Genomic DNA, 13,759 nt, shown 5'->3' with positions numbered 1-13,759 from the left:
CTGTTCGAGGCACTATCGGGCATCAAATATGGGCATCTCTCCTGGCGGGATTTAAACCTTGGTTCACTACGTTATAGAGAACTAGCCACTTTTGCCAGACCTAACCCCTATTGGTGGACGGAAGGAAAATTAGACAACAAATTCCACACCTCTACCTAAACCTAGAAACATTTCATAGCCCAAATTGATAAAACCTCTAGCCCATTTCTAATATGTTGCCTCTGGGTCTAGGCCCATACTTTAAAAAAAAATAAAGCATGCTCTTTTACATATCTATTTTATAAGAAAGATTAACACATGCAAATAATCATACATAAGACAACATCATAAATCAAACATCAACACATAAGGAAGTTCATGAGACAAAACATAGTAACTTCAGACAGAACTACTGTAATCATCCTAGCTAATAACCAAACTAAAGCATGACAGTACAATTTGAGGGATTAAAAAGTTTGCTAGCCAACTTTTAGGAGTAGGGGTAAAAGGATAAAATAAAGCATTCATGGCATCACCCACTCACATAGAGATACTATTTGGGATACCCTTCCCAGTCAGCCCAGGTTCACTGCTAGGAAAAAGCAACATGTAGGTCATATTAACAAGACCACGTTGATTTTTAAGTCTCGCATCATTGTTGTCTCTTTCAATTCTTTCCTCAATTTTTCTTATACTTTCTGTGAATCTCTCCAATGCCTCTAAGGACTCTTTATCTGATATCCAATCAGATATGTCAACTTGTCCAAGGTATGCCTCAATAAAAGAATGTATGGACAAAATAGCTAACACTGCGGTAACATGGATTGCTTGGTCCTTTAAATTATTGGTTTTCAACAAAGCTTTCTCTAAATTACTCTTAAGCTCTTCATATTCTGGGGTACCTTTTCGAGGCATGTAATGTCTAGTGATAGTAGGACGGTTGAGGATATAGCCCCCATATGGGTATTGTCCAAAATTAACAACTACATGGAGGCCTGAAGTAATCCATATCAGAATTGTGCAAGATTCTATCAACTCTTCATGATTTTTCATTTGGGGCCACCCTTGATCATTTGTCTTGTGGCCATGACCAACCTGAATGAGTTCTTTCCACCATGATTGAAGTTCATTATCTTGTTGAGTAGCTTCATCTGACTCATAGAAAAAGCAGCGGTAATCTTAGAACCAAGTCTTGATCTCAAACCAGACATCTAGTCCATCAACAGCATCAAGTTAATCCTTAACAGCAAGATTAAGGCTGTGAGGAGAAGTTGAATCCTCAGTTGCCATTCCCCTAAATCAAGCAAGAAAACAGCATCAAAATTACATATGATACAATATAAAAACAAAGACTTCTTAATATTGATGATGACTTCTTTTGGTGATAGATATTTACCTCTTCAGAAGATCAACTGGTAGTGCTTGATCTGTAAAAACCCAATTCATGTAAACCTTGGATAGGAGCTCCATAGAATATTTTCCTGGCAAAAATGTTGACTCTATAATGCCATTTGCATTAACAAGAGATTGTCGAGTAAGTGCACTTATCTTCATAGTATCACTAAAGTGCGGAGCTAGAAGTCTGAAAATAGGATGAATCACACTAAGCTGTCAATTTGTTGCAATGATGAAAGGCTCAATGATAGCATGAGTGAGTAACCTGTTGTGATTCATGTAAGTAAAATTATCAATTGACAACTATGGAAAGGAGAAAAACATGAAATAATGTAAAAAATATGTATGTGTGTGTGTGTATATATAAATACCAATGGCTAATTGCAACACCTAACTTTCTAATACTCTCATAATGTTATTTTAAGGGCTGTGTATCAATGAAAGCCATGTTTCTATTCTAGGAAAAACTGAGAATTTTTTTTTAACATTGGAATCCGTTAATCAAATATTTCAAACCTTTAGAATAACTGATGAGTGATCTACACTTGAACCCTGCTCCTAGTACTAATAAAGTAGGCACACAGACATAAAATAATACTACATATATAGGTAGTTACACTGGTCATCTTGACCTTACCTGAGCACCAGCAGTGCATACCTCCTTATGGAGGATACAAAATAGTATGAACACAAGCAAGTAGAGGTTACTTGCCCTTAAATATCTAATAAGTTAGTTATTTATCTACCAAAATAATTATTCCATAAGTACAAAAGTAGCAGGCATTCCTCCTCTTCATACATGCTTACCTTTAGCTCTTACAACCTCCTTACCCTTAGAGTTGCTTGCCCTGGCTGTATAATATAGGAATGGAGGGTGAGATTTGAACAAATCCTCGTAGTAGTACTTTCCAGCAAACACAAATGCAAATTACATAAAGCATGCAAAACAAGCCAAAGTGGAACATAACCTTGCAAGCTAATGCAATTAAGCATTTATGCACAATGACAGATAGACAAGCTGAATAAATAATGCACAAATAATTGGCAAATACTGCCCTATATCCATCAGTTACACGTGATCACGGCTAAATAGTCCATGCAAGGAATTAAGGATTACATGTTCTTATGCTTTAGAAAAGCAACATGGCACAAACAGACATGTAGTAATCATACATAAGTGTAAGGTAGGAAAGAACTACTACCTGAGCCTTCTGCTTCAAAATTAGACCTTAGTTTCTTCCTTTCTTTTAGCTTCCTCGATGGGCTTTTGCAGATATCAAAACCTATTATGTTAGTAAGGGTAGATTAATGCTTCATCCAATATAATTTATAAATTAGACCTCCTTTAAATTCCAAATTTCTTTAAATTCTACCCTTACATAATAGTTAGTCATCTTGGACAATTTTCTTATTCAATATCTTCATTGTGAGGGGTTTCTCTCTTTATCTCAACCCAAACAGTTACTTTACTTAGTAACTGGTCCCCACCTATTCTAACTATTTACGTACAAGTTTGCTTACTTGAGTCTCAATCAAGTAAGTTTAATTTTAATTAATTTTTGACCAAGACACACATTACAACAAATATATTCATCTAATCAATATTGAAACCCAACTAGGAAACCTAAGCAATTCAACCTCTATACATCCTTCAATATCCTTAATTTTAAATTTACAGTCCTCAAATAACCATTCTCACAAATTCTATTAATAACAACTTTTATCCCATATTAACCATTGGCTGTGTCATTGAAAATTTTCCTTATGTGTACCTTTGAATTAATTTATAAATATCATGGTTATTAATCTACCAGTTAAAATTTTCAACCACCATTTGGAAACCTCAATCAAACTTCAAACAATTAAATTCTTGTTAATCAATTTTTTATTTACGACAACTTTGGCCGACACACACATATATACTCATTCTTATTCACCTCAAGTTCATTTACGTAATGCTTTATTAAATTCACTTAAGTTCTATCAATCAAACCTCAAGATAAATCTTCTATGTACACCCTTCAATTAATAATTTCTTTCTCCCCTTCAATGTAACAACCTCAAATCAACAATATGAAGTCCCCATTTAAATAACTTAAAATCAGAACTGATTATAAACCATATTTTTTAATCCCTTTATTCTCCTTCCAATTTTATTCTTAATCTCTTTATAATTCGAACACCTAAACCAATGTTACACCAACAATTCAAGCCTATCATCCTATCTTGATTTCTCCTTTTTCTCTTTCCCATAGGCATCTAAACATTTCATTTGCTCATATTTATTAAAAACCAAACATTAACTCCTTATCTAATTAACTCACTTTTCTTCCATATTTACATGTCACTTCCATGAACCCATGCCTCTATCCTTCTTTAATCTCCCTCGACCTCAAATTAATTTCACCCACATATATAAGTTTCAGTTCTTCCCTTTTTATTCGGCCACCACCTAGCCTATATATTATAACAGTAATAATGACAATGCTCCACGGTTACAACCTTTCCTCAACTATTTTCAGATCCAAAACACCTATACCCGTAGATATATATATATATATATAATCATCCCTAAACTTCCTCCCAATTAACCATTTCAATTTCAATGTTTTCGACTCCATACCTCTCATGGCTTTCCCATATATATATATATATATATATATATATATATGCACACGCACACTCCAAAATCTCTGCTCTACCTAACCAAAAACAAAGCACTCACTTACATGCAACCACAAATAATGCAACTAAGTGCTTCTCCCTGCATAACACAGCGTCTCCACCAATAACCACGGTCTCTGTTTTTGACAGCCATAACAGAGGAAGAAGAAAGCACATATAACTACCAAAAACATACTCCTATAACTAAATAAACTAGGAACCAAAGCTTAAATTTGTAGAGATCAAAGCCCCTATTTGGTAGACTTAAAAACAGAGCAACGAATTTGAAACTCAAACTTGCAGAAATTTCATTCTGTTCGGCCAACCCAAAATAGAGGTATCTAGCATCATGCAAGATACTCCACTACCTCTCATTAACTCCAAATCTTGACAGCACGAATAAACCCTACATCAAACCCAGATTCGGACAGCAACACAGAGACTAAGAAAGGGACATGCAACCTAAAAATCTTACACCATCATCATCAACCAACACCATTCGCTCATCGTCATCAAGTTTCCAGCTTAAATGAGGAGTTTCTCTCACTACCCAGACTTTCTTACTCAACCATTGCAGCTGAATCTAAACGCAGATTGGAAGAAATAAATATGGAAGGGTAATTACGAGGTTTACCCAAGCTCAGAACAGCGATGGCATGTCAGGCTCTTGATCTCCTGTGGTCTCTCGCCGGTGACGCACCTCTGGTCCCTCTTGCTCATGCTCTCTCTCTATTCTCTGCATGAACAGAAGTGAAATGAGGGAGGTGCGCGTGTATTCTGATGGTTATAGGCCTAAGCACACTTGTGAAGTGTGTGTGTGAGGAGTAAAAATGACTACTCATTTCCAATCTCACCTGTCTCCTATTTTTCTTTCTGAAGCAATGAATACTTCCACAATTTAATCCATAAAGAGTAATTTGAAATTCCCTTTATCCAATAGCTTATTTGACCCTTAAATTAATTCCCATAAAAATCTTTGGGTCAAAATCCTATTCTAACTATTTTTCTTCAATTATCCAAGAAAATAGCTATTTATTCCAAAAATTAATCCTTAAATCATTTTAAGGATTTTATGCCTCAATTACCTTCTTTACCACCTCAAATGGTTATCCTAAAATTCTAAGATTAGATACAAATCTCTAAGTATTCTTCCATAATTTTCTTAGAAAATAAACCATTTATCCTTAAAATTATCTATTAAAATTATTTAAGCCATTTTTGGGGAAATAACTTTTCCAAAATATCTCTAAACCCTGAAAATCAATATTCCATAATTTTTCCCAATTTTATTTGGCTATTAAATAATTTTAATAATTTTCTCTTTTCTGTTCATCTTAAGTCATAAAATTTGGGGCGTTACACTAATTAATTGGTGATAATTGGAGTCGTTCACCGCAACGTAGGTTTTAGCCAATATCCAAATCCATTTCTCCATGCCTTGTTCAGCTGGCAAGTAGACTTGAGGAGTCCCATCACAATTACCATCTTGGGGCAAACTTAATTCAATTGCTAGTGGTTTTAAAGTCTTATCATTTTTCAAGAGCAGAATTGTCCTAGTAGCATACGCTCTAGGGTGAACTTTAGAACTAATATCCTCAACAGCAGTTGTGTTTATTAAACGCAAATATGGAATGAAATCGTCATAATAATCCAATATAAACAATTTCTTATCCCCTATTGCCTGATGAATCAAATGTAGAAATTTTCTCCTTAATATGGGAAATTAGTTGAACATGATGAATTTTAAAGCACAATATTCTTTTGGATGAATAGAAACCATGGTTTTAGATTAGATTACCTGTTGTATAATTCGCCCTTCTAGGTTTTTCTCGATCATCTTCACTTATTTTGCAGATAGTACCATCTACCTTGCTTTTACCAGGCCAATCCTGCAAAGAAATAGATATATACATAAAAGAAATAGAAGTCTCTGTTGTAAGACTTTCCCTCGCAGGGTTATCATAACCATGATACTTAATATACAACTGCATAAATTTGACTTTAAAGAAAAATTTTATTATCTAAAAAAACTCCATTTTTTTCGATTGATAGTGCAATCTAACTATTGACCACAAATAATTAGGCATACTTGGAGACAGCAAATTTTGATAGGGTTTACCCCAGCAAGCATTTCTCTTGCGAATTCTTCATCTTTCATCCATGCATTTTTGTTATTTGCAAAACTGCATTCAATAATATTTAGTGCCCTTGCAATGATCGATATATTGCATAATACTAGTGAGAAAATCGTTAGAGAAACTCTTGTCAACCATTTTCTTTCTGCACACTACACCAATTCATGTGTGTACTGCATCAAGGGGAGAGACGATGATCCTTAGAGACACTTATTTTAATCATTTCACAACTCCCTTTATGCATATGACCTAGAATATTCAATGCTTGAACATCATGAAATGATAGACCTACATATATATATGGGGCATACCTCTAATCACCTGTGGCTTTTGAAATCTGAGCAATTCTTCTCCATCAATTCGGAAAACTTCCTTTAATTTTTGGAGTGGAATAAGGTGACTTACAACCTTAAGTAAAGTCTTCGGCAACTTCAATCCACCTTCGTAGAGATCAAGAACTTCATCAAAGCTATCAAACTCTTCAGAAAGATGAGATTTCAAAGCAGGTCTAACAACCTTAGTCACAGATTTGAATCCAAAAGTAACGAAGTCTGCATTCTTCAGTGGAGAAAATTCTTCGTCTCTGCTCTCTGCTCAGTGGGGCCCAAAGCTTCACTCTGCTCTCGTATTCTGGATCTGTAAAATGATAAAGTAAAATGCATTTTTAGATCGAAGTAGTTATTTGCTTATAATCCAAAACTTAATAATGTTTATGCGTGATTTAACCTAATTAAAAATAATAAATCTCAATGAAAACCAATTGTAGAAACCTAACCTGACTTTACTAACGACCTTCCAGTTCATCCTCTACGAGGGTAAGGATATTTAATTTCCCCTCCAACGGTTCCTCCAAGAATCGGACGGTCATACTTTTTGGGATTGTTCAAGTCATTATAAACAGCATAATCATAGACCCTATCACGTTCTTCAAGTTGCCTATTTGCAATTCCATCCCCTCTCAATTTGGATAATTCTTCCTCTCTATATCTGCGGAGTGGATCTGGTGTTTTATCGGGAAGATATATCTGCAATACATTGGACGAACGTTGTTTCTTGTCAGAAACTAAATAATAAAACCGTTCAATATATGAACAGTCTACTTCACCTTAAAGTGGAAGTGATATTACCTTGTTGCTAAAGAAAATGGGACCCTCTTCGTATCTATTTGTAGGGTAAACCCAAGAATCGCAAGGGAAGTGGATTTCACTTTCACCGACGAGCGGAACATTTTTTAGCATCAAACTAATAAGGAAGAACTCATTGGGATGCTTATTCTTAATAAAAATTGCTCCTGGAATCCCTACTTCTTCTTCCCACTCAAAGTGTACTTTGAATTCAAATTTTTCAGCTGTCAGATCTGGGGATTTAGTAATCCAGTTTTCCAGATATGCAGGCTTTCCAAGTTTCCCTTTGGCTCCCCTTTCTACGAAAACAAAAGTTTTGGAATTATCAACAAGCTTCATATTGAATATAATGATATTATAATTATTAAGCAATAGGAGGTGTTTTGGTAAATTTATATGTTTTATATATATACTCATTTGGTCCTATTTATAAGATAGAGAGAATGTTTTTCTTGGTCCTATTTATAATATAACTTACTTCATAAAATTTTTACTGTGAATGTACTATTTTGTCCTTTATTGTAAATATTAAATGGGGGTAAAGTTGAAAAGTTATATTTTAATGAAGAGTTAATGTATTTTAAGGTTTTTCTTTGTTTATGTGAAACATATTGGAAATAACTTATAAATAGAACCAGGTTAGTATATAATGCCCAATTTTCTATGTGTTAATAGGGTGATATCATATACTCTCTCTAATCTTTTTTATAAGAGTATGAAATTTAGATTGCCTTTGGTGCTTTTTATAAGACGTTATTAGTATGCTTGACGCACTAAAAATAAAATTAGGATGCCAAGTGCACAAAAAAGACAAAGAAAGAAAGATCAGAGTATTGGATGCACCATGAAAAATATCGGGGTATTGAATGCACCTTTACCATTTATTCTTTTAAGACTGTTGTAGCTCAAAGCAAAATTTATACTATGCCCGATCCTCATTATAAAGAACTCTTACATGTTCATAATATATAATATGCTTTGTCTTAAGCATTAATTCTTTTTGGTGACATGCATTAATTTTTTAATCTAATATCCTTACCTAACAATCAAGCTTTCTAACTAATTAAGCAAACTCCTCTAAGTAATTATTTTTATTTAGTGAAATTTTGAGATTTTACGATAAACAATTGAGGTGGGCTAACTTTTTTTAACTTATGCAAAATAATTAATTAGAACAAGTAATAAACAAATGAAAAAAAGGGAGGAAAAAAAGGAACTGTTAAACTTAAAACATGAATAGAAGAAATTGTCATAGAAGAACAAAAGTGCTCTACTATGTAAAAAAGTAATAGATGCATCCCATATTGCCTAGCTCTCAGAAACTGACAATTTTAAGAACACAAGTTGCGTTATCAAAATAAACATGAAACTTAATCTTAATGCTTTATTATCAACATCAGCCTTGCATTTGGAGAGTAGCTAGGGAGCTGATGAGAGATTAACAGACCATCCTTGACATATTTTATCTTTCTTTGGAACGAATGTTGCAGCTGATATTCCGAGCAAAAATAAAAAAAAGAAGGTTTAATTGGATGAAGAGAAAATGGGAACTGAGGATGAAATTGGAGAGAAGACAATAGTTGAGAAAATTTTCAGGAGAAAACAAATGAGGCCCCATGCCTCTTTTTTTTTTTTTTGAAAAATGACAAAAAAATTATTCATAAATTTCAAAATCCCCAAATCATTATTTAAATAAATAAAATTTCAATTTAGGTATAAGTGACCGAATTAAGATTTGCAAATTTGTTGAAATGACTATATTGTCCTTTATTTCTTTTTGAAAAAAAAAATACTAAACACCCTCACTGGCCAGCCGGTCATTGGAGTTCTTGTGCCTATGGTGGCTACCAGATATCGTGTTGGCCACCATCATTGGAGCTCCGACAGTGGGTCACCGAAGCTTTGACTACTAGCAACTATTTTTTTAGAAAATTTTTACAATTTCAGTTATGTGGTTAACAAGGTTTTTAATGTTATTAATAAGTTCGGTATAGCAGTTAACAACATGTTTTTCAAAAAATTTAAAAGTGACATTTTCTAAACTTCAATAACCCGATTTAGAAGTTTCGTAACATTATTAACAATATCGATATAACAGTTAATAATAGGTTTTCCAAAAAAATTCAAAAAATGGCATTTTTATAACTTCAGTAGTGTGGTTAATAAATCATGTAATGATATTAACTACTCTCATAGCGCCGTTAACAAAATTTCCCTATGAAGGTCATACATAAAAAAAAATTTCATTTATTAGATAGCCATTATAGCTATGAGAGTTGTTAATATCATTACATGACTTGTTATTAAAGTTATTAATGGCATTAAAAGAGTTGTTAATATCATTACATGAGTTGTTAATCGGGTTACTAAAGTTGTAAAAATGTCATTTTTTGAATTTTCTAGAAAACTGGTTGTTAATTACCATATTGAATTTGTTAATAGCATTACAATACTTATTAACCACGTTACTAAAGTTGTAAAAATGTCATCTTTTTTTAAATTTTTTTACTATACCGAACTTGTTAATAGCATTAAAAAACTTATTCATGAAGTTGAAAAAATCTCCGAGAAAAATAGTTGTAGAACTGCAGTACGAAGTTTGAAACGGAGAAAGGAAAGAAATGTTAAAGAACCAACCTCGGTCGAATTTAGAAGCACTGATGAACTGGATAGACACGCCTCGGCCTAAACACTCACTTGCACGATCCAACAGAGACACGCCAACATCAGTAAAGTCGAAGGAGTTTTTCTTCTTCACTAACACCACAGTCCCTTCGATCTGTCTGCCCTTTTTGCTGCCTAACAGACCAGACAACATTGTTACCTCCTCGTTCAAGTTTCACTCGAAGACACTGAACAACAAAACGATTTAAACTGAAGATGGCAAAAGACTAATAATCACACAGGCCGCAGGTGACAGAGTTCAGTGAGTATTAATAGAGCGAGAGAGAGAGAGAGTTTAATGAATAAAAAAAAGACCAGAAGTCAATGATCATCTGTCCTTTTTTTGATAAAAAAACTATCACAAAAAAATATGCTTTGATCATTAAATATATTTTTTATATATACTCTATGCTTATATTTAATAAGAATAGTGAGAGAAAACAGAAATTAATACGGTCTTTTTGTTATTTATAAGTCACTTGTAGAGAAAAAATTTGTTCTACATATAAATCATTTGTAGGGTAATTAATGCCTTTTTTTTTTTTTCAATTGTACCCTTGTTAAATTAAATAGGTGAGAAAAAATATATAAAATATTCATAACATCTTTTATTTAATAAGGAAAATATAAAAAAAATTATTTGCGTATTTTTTTATTTGTGAGCTTGAGGTACAAATAACATATAAATATGAATAGAATGGTATGGTGTTAGAATTTAATGTAATTAAACAAATTTAATGCTTTCAATTATTTTAATATTTCGTATGATTTGGTTACAACCTCTTCTGCCATGAAGCAGAGGGAGCAATACTATATATCCTTGGTTCTTGAACCTTGGGCCAATTAAGTAATTGTCCCCACAATCATAGCGTTGCTTTTTCACAAAAAAAAAATGATCTAACAAGTCGCGTGTGGGACTATGAGCGCCCGATTTGCGGTCTAATTTCCACGAAAAAGAACCACGCATGATATGCTTTTGCGAAAATTTCCATATGAAGATAATTAGTCATATTCTTCTAACAACCACATTGTTGCTTTCTGTCAATTAAAAATAGACCAGATGTCATTGATAATACTCCTTCTTATTTTTAATATAGAATTTATTTTATAGTTCAATTTTTATATTAAACATCGGAGGTATTAATAGTGTACTACCTCCGGTCCTTATTATAAGACCCCATTTGACTTTTTGTTTGGTCCTAATTATAAGACCTCAATCCATTTTGTCTCTCATATTTATGTATTTTTTTCCAAGATAATCCTTCTAATAATGATAGTTCTAGCCAATATACTTAATTAGCAAGGATATTTTAGGAATGACAACACTCATTTATTACAAATAACTAACTTAACTTACTTCCTTAATCTCTTCAAATAAGTCAACTGGGTCTTATAATTAGGACCGGAGGTAGTATTAATTAATTTTACATCGACAAAAAGGAGCTACGTCGTCGCACGTGGCAAAAATGAAACCAGAGAAAGGGAGAGGGAGAGAGACTAATACTGATAAACTAAGCCTCAATGATAGGCCTCACCTCTCAATGTTGAAATATAACTCATCAATAACCAATAAGATTTGGGATTAGCTCTCCATTATAGCACCTATAACCTGGTAAACTAAAATTTGAATTTGACAGGTGCCTAAACTTAGTGTTTTCTAATGCTTCAAGAAAGATTATCTCTGATAAGAAAATGCTTGTGCATATTTAAAAAAAGAACATAGAAATATTATCTCCAGTTTTTAATATAAGAGCTAGTTGTAGATTCAATTTGATTCTAAATTTAAGATTTTAACCCATTCTATCTCTCATATTTATCTATTTTGCTTTTCAGTAATCCCTATAGTGATTGCATTCATTAAGAGTTTTTTTAGAATTTAAAAAAATACATAAAAAGCGTGGTCATACGGGTTGTTAAATTTAATTATTTTAAGTCATTTTAATAAATAAATTTTTTGGGGCCCAACCGTTTTAATAAATACATGAAAAGAAGTTATACAAATGAAATATAAAAGTAACAGCAGTACTTTTTTGGAGGTTTCCTAACCACCCACTTAATCTCATATTTTAAGTCCATCCCCCTTCTCATGAAAACTGGGTTAGGCCAGGAGTAAATTTTTTTTTTTTCGCAAAAAACAATCAAGGCATTGTTTTCTATAAATATATATATATTCTTTCCCAATTCATAATATAAATCACTTTAACTAATTAATCAGAATCATGTAATAATAGTTAATTCGTTAAAATTGTTTCAAATTAATTTTTTTGAATTTTACCAATATTAAAAAAGGTTGTAGAAAAAAGAAAAGAACACAAAAAATTATATTTAAGCATTAATTATAGAAACAAAATTAGTAAATAAATATTGATTAATCTCAAAACAATTTATATTTTAAATCAAGTCATTCTTTCGAAAACAATTTAACAGAATAGGATATTTTTACCAAAATTTGTGCCGCTAGTCAAAATTTGAATATAAAAAAGGTGTGCCTTTGCTCTTATTTGTGGTTTGGTTCCTTGGTAAAAAGAGAAAGAACAGTTTGTGCTGTGCGTGTTGTTTGGTTTTTTTTTTAGGGCAATAGGTCCTCCAATCCTCTCCATTATTATTATATCAGCTGAATGACGTCAACAAATCATACAACGTGGCAGACACACATTGGGTCAATAAAGCTTAGGTGGGGAGCATTCATGATTCTCACCGCCCATTTTCCAAGAGATGAGTAGAAAGCTGGAGTCAAGAAACAACAACAATCGCGCACAATCCTACCCGCCATGACAGCGGTGAGCCATGAGAGTCATTATTATTATAATAAAATCTCACCCAGTCAAAATATAAATTGAATGGTTCAAAGTTAATATTTTTAATTTGTAATTTTTGCAATAATAAGAGAGTGTTTGGATGGAATCAAAACTATAATTTTAAAAGTACTTTTATAGTATACAAAATAAATATATGAAGGAGTTTATCTTAATTTGTAAAAAAGTGCTTTTAAAAAAACATGTTTTATGGTTGTCAAACACCACCTAAATTTATTTTTTAAAAAAAGTATTAATCATAACATTATCATTATTTTAAACTCTAAAAAATTATTTAAAATATAAAAACTATTTAAATTAAATCTAAATTATTCAAAATCAATTCGGGTAGTCTAGATTAAAATAAGCATTCTATGCTTTTTGTTTATGAGCATGGAATGGGCTTGTGGTCCCGCTACACCAGCCGTTCCAAAGCTCTTATAAGTTGCAAGATGGGGCACCTTGGTATTACAACCAATGTGATCTGCACTTAGTATATTTAGTACCACTCTATTTCTATTAATAACTCACTTATAGAAAAAAAAAAGTTTGTTCTTAAGTATAAGTTATTTGGTATTTTTGGTAACTTATATCTTGTACAATTGATATTTACCTTAGTCATAATTAACAGATTCTAATCACATTTCTTATAAAAAGACGTTTTACATAAATCGAAATAAAACTCCTTTCATATACTTGCTTTGTATTCTATAAATCATGATTAAAAAACTGCTTATAAACCATTTTAAATGGTTCTTGGGTATAAGAACTAATTATTGATGATTGAGAAAAACTTATAAGAATTAACAATGGGGTCAATTATATCAAAATAACAGAAATAAAGATGTGATTGCGAAGCTACCTTTCTTTTTTGTTTTTTTTTTTTCTTTTGGCTTGGTTATTGTGTTGGGAATCAACCATCTAGTTGTACAATTCTTTGATGGAAAGGAATTAAAAAAAAATTGGTATATTGCTCCCATTTAAAAGATGATTAAAGATCCTC

The 13,759-nt window shown here is 32.3% G+C and overlaps 1 pseudogene; it reads right to left on the bottom strand.

Annotated features, from left to right (window-relative positions):
- Positions 1–519: 519 nt before the first annotated feature.
- On the bottom strand, positions 520–10,115 carry LOC114763289 (linoleate 9S-lipoxygenase 6-like; annotated as a pseudogene).
- Positions 10,116–13,759: the final 3,644 nt, after the last annotated feature.

This window comes from Neltuma alba, unplaced genomic scaffold (assembly GCF_004799145.2).
Source record: "Neltuma alba isolate B1F8T4 unplaced genomic scaffold, ASM479914v2 tig00011274_pilon, whole genome shotgun sequence".
In the NCBI taxonomy this organism is placed as follows: Eukaryota; Viridiplantae; Streptophyta; class Magnoliopsida; order Fabales; family Fabaceae; genus Neltuma; species Neltuma alba.
This window is presented reverse-complemented; position numbering and strand designations above follow the sequence as displayed.